This window comes from Lathamus discolor, chromosome 3 (assembly GCF_037157495.1).
Source record: "Lathamus discolor isolate bLatDis1 chromosome 3, bLatDis1.hap1, whole genome shotgun sequence".
Classification (NCBI taxonomy): Eukaryota; Metazoa; Chordata; class Aves; order Psittaciformes; family Psittacidae; genus Lathamus; species Lathamus discolor.
The window spans coordinates 112292488-112298937 of NC_088886.1; the positions used below are offsets into that span (position 1 = coordinate 112292488).

Here is a 6450-nt window from a genome sequence, read left to right on the forward strand (position 1 = left end):
AGGGCAAATTCTCTTAATCCAGTCTCCACCCAGCCTATATTTGTGCTTGGAATTGCCTTGAGCCAGATGTAGGACCTTGCACTTCACCTTGTTGAACTTCATGAGGTTCGCATGGACCCACCTCTCAAGTGTGTCAAGGTCCCTGTGGATGGCATCCCTTCCCTCCAGTGTGTTGACCGCACCACAGAGCTTAGTACCACCATCGAACTTGCTGAGCACTGGGTTCTGACTATTTGTAGCCACAGTTCTGAAAAGCATGAATCGCTCTCATAAGAGACTCTTAAAAATTTATGTATTTTGGGATATGGCAGTCATGAAGGAGTATAAAGCTAGAGTTGCCCCAGTACACTAAATTCAATCTCACTGGCAGAGACGCAGACAGATCCAAATCTGGTCCCTGGTCCTGCAGAAAGAATTGCTTACACACTGTCTGGGCGCATGTTGTTATCAGATAACGAGATACAAAGCAGCGTGCGGCATTTTTCATTCACAGCATAAATGCTTGCAGTGAAAGGACATTGAACTTTTGAGCTCATGAGAGGAAGCATCTGATCTGAAATTTGGCTTGCACTATGAAACAACTGGTATTGCCTGATGGCAGCACTCCTCCTGGAATACATTCACTCAGACACAAGGACATGGCAGGGAGGCCATATGGTACCAAAGTGAGGCAAATTTGTTAACAAAACCTGTGACTCTGGTTTAGTATCTCCTGCCATATAGGACAGGCACAGAAACTCTCCACATAACCCACCACTGAGCAAAATCACTTCTTGCAGGCAAATTTACTAGGTTACTGGAGCACTTACCCCACATGCCAAAACACCCATTTCCTCTTGACTGCTGGCTGGAGGGGATGGGTGGGTAGGAAAGATGGCCCCAGAATGACCCTAGGCTCCCTGCCTCTGCTGCCATGAAAGAACAATAGATATAAGGAAGAAGTTCTTCACTATGAGGGTCATGAGACACTGGCACAGGTTGCCCAGAGAAGCTGTGGCTGCCCCATCCCTGGCAGTGTTCAAGACCAGGTTGGATGGGGCTTTGAGCAACCTGGTCTAACTGGAAGGCCTGCCCATGGCAGGGACGTTGGAACTAGATGGGCTTCCCACTAGTGGTCATTCGGCTGGCACAGCCCCACCCTGGCTGAGGCTGTTTTTTGGAAGGAGGTGCTAAGACTCCAGGGCAAGGTCCATTAACCAGGTCCTTGGCCACTGAAATCGTCTCTGCATTTGGGTGGCTATTGGATTTAAGACGCTGGGTGGGTGCTGTGCATGAAAAACGTGGCAAAAAGTGGGATGCATCAGTTTCAGCTGCTGAATCTCCCTCCCTCTTTCTCCTCCATGGCAGCTAATCTATGCTTAGAAAAATAAATGTATTCCAGTTAACATCAACATGTTTCCAAGTGTGCTGTAAGACCCACACATGAAAAAGTGTCTGAGATGCTTTTATGGGGAAACTGAGGAACTCGAGTGCCTGAGCTGAATAACAAAAGCCAAGGAAAACTTCACAATAATGAATCAAAGTCTTTAAACACCAAGGGTATGTTCCATTGAAGTGGCATCGGACTGTGTGTACAGTAAAATTTGTTATTAAAAATGCTCAAGCTCTTCAGTACTTGTTCAATGCAGTATCATTTCACATGCAAGGGCATCATGGATACAAAGTTCATCTGCTGAGCAGAGAGCTGTAAAAACACAGAACATTAACACTTTAAAGAGTGCACTTTTCACTGACTTCCTTAGTCACAGGCGTCACCTAACAGTAAACTCAGAACTGAGGGGGAGAGAGACCTCGCATACATCTTGAAATGCTTTATACAGAATTCTTTTCAGCATTTCTCTGTTTAATCAGTTTCTGTCTCTGCATGACTCCTACACAGAGCACCAGAGGAGCAAGACCATTATAAAAGGAGGGAAAAATATTTCAGTAAACCACAAAGTAAACTAGAGGGCAGCTGGAGAAATACAGAGAATCCAGTCAGCTAAGAAACAAAGCTAGAAGCCTTAGCAAGCTGCTCCTGTGCACTAGGAAAAAGCTTCCCAAGAGTTACATGAGTTTTCTAAAAGCAAATACTCTGGACAACATAAATTGTCCTTTAAAACATCTGTTATTAAAGCTAAGGCTTGAGATTAAATATTATGACAACATATTGTTACAAAGCAAGTGGGAAAGCTCACAGTTGGCCCCTTTGCTTCATGACAGGGTGGTGAGGCACGGGAATTGCTGACTTCCACAAAGCCCGACTGATACGTCAGCAACAGGGACACCAGTGTCTGCAGGTAGCCCAAATGATGCTAAAATACCTGAGACGGGGGGGACACAGACTGCTCACTGCTCAGGGATGGATGCACAGATTGCCAGACCTGGAGTCTGGAGGAACGAGTTCAGAAAGAACTTTTTTTTTTTAATAGTTTTTTCTGTCCTCTCTAGTGCTTCCTAAAGATGTCCTAATGAACGGTTTGTTCCTGCAGGACTTGGGATAACTGGCAGTGCCCTAGTATTTCCTTTTCTCTTCCCAGCTCTTATTATTACTGTGCATTTTATCATTTACTGTGGGAATCAGGTTTTCCCATTGGGAAAACATCCCGTGGCTTTGGCTATGGTGTTCTCTAGAGCAGAAGTTCTGTAGATGCCTCTGGACTGTATATTCTTCACAACTGCTTGAACCCAGAAGCTCAGACTCAGTGGATGGTCTTTTGCAGTCCTTCATTTCTAGGAGGGGCAGAGATCTCAGATGTGTTGTCCCATCATGACCAGGTAAAAAGCAGAGCCAACATACCTGAAGATGGGTGACATCTGATTCAATACCAAGGTAACAAACCCAACATTACAGGATCTGAAGAACTGGAGAAGCTATCCATTCATTTCCATGCACAGCTGCTGTGATTATCACACCACATGCAATACTGTGCAGTTAATAGAAAATTCATTGTCTTGAATGATGTGGAACTCATTACAATTTTCTGTTTCGGCTAGACAACATTAATGTTTATTGTTACTGGACAAGTTGATTCATCCTTCCTTTTTTAAAGCAATTGAGCAAATTACTGCCTTTTTTTATTCTGTCTGTTTCATTAAGTGAAATTATAAGTTTCAATGTAATTAGGAAATTTAAGACTGAGAAAATGACACTCCATTTTGCTTTAAATATCTGACGGGAAGATTTCATTTCCAGCAAGGGGTTCAGGATGGGCAATGATGGTCCTGAACGTGAAACAACGGTGCCATCTGCAGACTGTCTCAAACCCTGGAAAATGGGAACAAAATGGGAACTGCATCCAAGAAGCGAGACCGGCTGTACAGCAGAGCAAGGGATCAGCTAATGTAAGTTTGTAATCAAACAAAAACAAAAGCACATTTGGTAACAGTGCACCATTGTAGACCCCAGATGATTTAAAATAAATGATTCTGATGTACAAAACGCTTAAGAAACATGAACTCTGCTATCATTCTGAAGAAATACCAGTTTATAATTTCTAACATATAATCTAAAATTCCTTACAAAATATGCTAAAAAATCCTGCCTGACCAATTTGGTGGCCTTCCATGATGGGGCCACGGAACTGATAGACAGGGGTAGAGCAGCTGACATCACCTACCTGGACTTGTGCAAAGCATTTGACACTGTCCCACCAGACATCCTTGTCTCTAAATTGGAGAGACATCAATTTGATAGGTGGACCACTCGGTGGATAAAGAATTGTCACATGCAAAGAGTTGTGGTCAATAGCTCAGTGTCCAGCTGGAGACCAGTAACCAGTGGTGTCCCTCAGGGATCGGTGTTGGGACCGGTCTTGTTTAACATCTTCGTCGCTGACATGGACAGTGGGATTGAGTGCGCCCTCAGCAAGTTCGCCAATGACACCAAGCTGTGTGGTCCGGTTGATATGCTGGAGGGAAGGGATGCCGTCCAGAGGGACGACAACACGTTTGTGAGGTGGGCTGATGCCAACCTTATGAAGTTTAACCATGCCAAGTGCAAGGTCCTGCACCTGGGTCAGAGCAATCCCAGGCACAGCTACAGGTTGGGCAGAGAAGAGATTCAGAGCAGCCCTGCGGAGAAGGACTTGGGGGTGCTGGTCGATGAGAAAATGAACATGAGCCGGCTTCAGTGTGTGCTCACAGCCCAGAAAGCCAACCGTATCCTGGGCTGCATCAAAAGTAGCGTGACCAGCAGGTCGAAGGAGGTGATCCTGCCCCTCTACTCTGCTCTCGTGAGACCTCACCTGCAGTATTGTGCGCAGTTCTGGTGTCCTCAACATAAAAAGGACATGGAACTGTTGGAACAAGTCCAGAGGAGGGCCACGAGGATAATCAGGGGGCTGGAACACCTGCCATATGAAGACAGGCTGAGCAAGTTGGGGCTGTTCAGCCTGGAGAAGAGAAGGCTGCGTGGAGACCTCATAGCAGCCTTCCAGTATCTGAAGGGGGCCTATAAGGATGCTGGGGAGGGACTCTTCATTGGGGACTGTAGTGACAGGACAATGGGTAACAGGTTAAAACTTAAACAGGGGAAGTTTAGATTGGATATAAGGAGGAAGTTCTTTACTGTGAGGGTGGTGAGGCATTGGAATGGGTTGCCCAGGGAAGTTGTGAATGCTCCATCCCTGGTGGTGTTCAAGGCTGGGTTGGACAGAGCCTTGGGTGACATGGTTTAGTGTGAGGTGTCCCTGCCCATGGCAGGGGGGTTGGAACTAGATGATCTTAAGGTCCTTTCCAACCCTAACTATTCTATGATTCTATAAAATATTTTTCGTATGTGTAAGTGAAACCTAGATATCTTTAGGTTTTGTACTTGCACATCACAGCTGAACTTCGAGATGAGAGGGCAAGAAAATACCAGAGACATAGTCATACAGGAAGCTTTCAGGAATCTTGTTCTCAGTACTTTCAAAGTCCTACTGTTCTAAAAGAAATATTGCCATTATAGTGCTGCTGTGACTCGCTTTTCCACGAGTTCACTTGTTGAAAAACTCAAAAATAGGCTCTGACTAATGCACTGACACCACCACAGTGATGACTAAGGCTCACAACTACTCTGAGACATGGCTCGAAAACACATGACTCTGCATATTCCAGCAAGCACGTGGTGCTGGGTACGAAACCACCAACTCACATGCCGACTTGGTCTGAGTTCATTTGAAGCCACTTCACCCCTCTGAGAAAGGAGGTACACCGGGCAGCAGCATGGAGCTCCCATGCTCCTGCAAGCAGCTGTTGATGTCTGCCCACAGGGAGGAAAGGGCCAGGAGGCCTCAGGTGTACCCCAAAAGTGTTTTTTCAGGGAGCTTCCCCTGCTGGTTGCACAACTCTGAATATGTACCTGTGGGGACAGCCAGCAGGAAGCTGCATACCCTCCCCTCCCTCAAGATGGGCCATACTTCACTCAGCCATATGTCACTGAAATCCAGGAAATACTCTCCAACCAGAATGGCAGGTTAGAAACTGACATTATTGCAGTACTGGGTGTGTGGGAGATCGCTCCACGTATCATGCACACCAAGACAAGTTTACAGCTTATACATATTCATTATATACATATTCATTATAATTCTGTGAAATACCCCCCCAGTTCTCGTTACTCATGCATAGAATAATTTGGGTGGGTAAGATTACGGCTCAGGTGTTGCGAATTTTGAGGAGTGATCTCTGGGGGTCATGGTGGTCATCTGGGAAGAAATAAGCCCACTCATTTTATCCTTTTATGGAAGTCTGTTAGTTAGAGACTGGAGTACATGATTAGTCCTGCCAATTAACTACATGTTCTTCTTTGGTCTAATTTACAACCCTGAGAGGCTCATCGAGTTGTTTTCTTTTGCAGCTGCTTACCTATTTCTTAGGCCTTACCAATAGGAGGAAGACCTACATTGGTCTGAGGGAATATATCTGGTCCTCTTGTTGTATGCCTTCCTTATCTTGAGAACCTTTATAGCCTTGTCTATGTTAAGTCTATATAAAGTGAAATACTCATTTAAGAATCCTTGCAGCATAAAGTCTCTACATAGACTGAAACAATTCGGTATCGCATACATCCCCAAAAGCCCTACATGCCCCCGTACGCCATACTTCCCCCACCCACATTCAGCCAGCCCTACACCTCAACTGCGCCGTATCAGCCACCATCTCCTCAGCCACCATCTCCTCAGCCACCATCTCCTCAGCCACACTCCCACCGCACCCGCTGCAGAGCACGCTTTTCTCGCCCTCCACCCCTCCTCACACCCACTAAGGTGACAAAGCCTATGTCCTCAAGCAGCGTTTGAACACCGGGGGGGGAACACTGAGCAGTGACAACTACACTGAGACCGCAAGAGCGGCGAAGATCAACCCCCACCTCAACCGCTGCGTCAAGATGGCGCCTGCCAATCGTCACGAGCAGCCGACAACACCCCCATCCGCTGCCCCGCCCTGGAGAGGCCGCCCTTAGCCCTGCCCCCGCGAGGCCCTGTT

The 6450-nt window shown here is 46.4% G+C and overlaps 1 long non-coding RNA gene across 1 annotated transcript; it reads right to left on the reverse strand.

The window, feature by feature from the left end:
* Nucleotides 1–1503: 1503 nt before the first annotated feature.
* Nucleotides 1504–6414, reverse strand: LOC136011192 (uncharacterized). The gene is made up of 3 exons (XR_010611275.1): nt 6335–6414; nt 3600–3890; nt 1504–1684 (listed from the first exon to the last, which is right to left on the reverse strand). It is a non-coding gene; the product is annotated as an uncharacterized LOC136011192 (long non-coding RNA).
* Between the last annotated feature and the right edge of the window lie 36 nt (nt 6415–6450).